At 37.2% G+C, this 955-nt stretch overlaps 1 non-coding gene across 1 annotated transcript; it reads right to left on the bottom strand.

Annotated features, from left to right (window-relative positions):
• Positions 1 to 366: 366 nt before the first annotated feature.
• Positions 367 to 439, bottom strand: Trnam-cau. The gene has a single exon. It is a non-coding gene; the product is annotated as a tRNA-Met (tRNA).
• Positions 440 to 955: the final 516 nt, after the last annotated feature.

The raw sequence follows: 955 nt of genomic DNA on the forward strand, positions 1-955 counted from the left end.
GCCGGTTACGGTTTCCGTCAAGGTCGCGCAGCCGGTGACCATCTGAAATAGGAAACGTAAGGCCCCCACTTAACTTAACACTTAACAGCTACTGCGCCAGGGTCACGTCCCTTATCTTTTAAGCCCCGGACGTCGAGGCTGTGGGAGGGCTAAGAATACGGCCCATTGCCATTCCCTGTGGAGCATCGCCAGATGAATCGTTTTGAGGCTTATTTAGTTATAAGAAAACAAACACAAATAAACTTTGTGATAAAATTGAACGTGGTATTAATTATTACGTATTTTTCAAGAAATAATAAAACACAAAAACTGAAATAAAATTTTGCAAAAACTTAATGAAGCACTACTGTAAATATAAAAAACAAATGCCCCGGGTGAGGATCGAACTCACGACCTTAAGATTATGAGACTTACGCGCTGCCTACTGCGCTACCGAGGCGATGAACTTAAAATGTGAAAAACAGTTTGGATTCGTATCTCCACAGATACTTAATATGAAACTGATCTTGCAAAGCTTTATACATAATAGTCATATAATTAAAATATTAGTATTTTAAATTAAAATTACAGCTTACAAAGGTATGCGAAATTATCAAAAATTAGCAAACATTTACTAAAAATCAACTATATAATAATGAAACTTGCTGTAATCGTGGCTATTAATTAAAATGTATTTAGGTAATACATACAGCTGTCAATGGATCATTCAGGTCATGAACTACTAGTCACTAAAAATTCAAGCGTGTCGCCTTTAGCCTTTCTCGGATACGATTGGATCCGTAAACCGCAAATATAGCTCCAAAGTAAGTCCACTTTTAATACTCGATGTTTTTGCTAGAAAAGTAATTCGCAATTAATTCGCAATTTGAATATCGTCCTAGCTGAATCCGACCAGAGCGGCCAATTTCAAGTAAAGCCAGCCAACTACGCAGGACATATTATGTCCTAATAGTTG

This window comes from Vanessa atalanta, chromosome 18, assembly GCF_905147765.1.
Source record: "Vanessa atalanta chromosome 18, ilVanAtal1.2, whole genome shotgun sequence".
NCBI lineage: Eukaryota > Metazoa > Arthropoda > Insecta > Lepidoptera > Nymphalidae > Vanessa > Vanessa atalanta.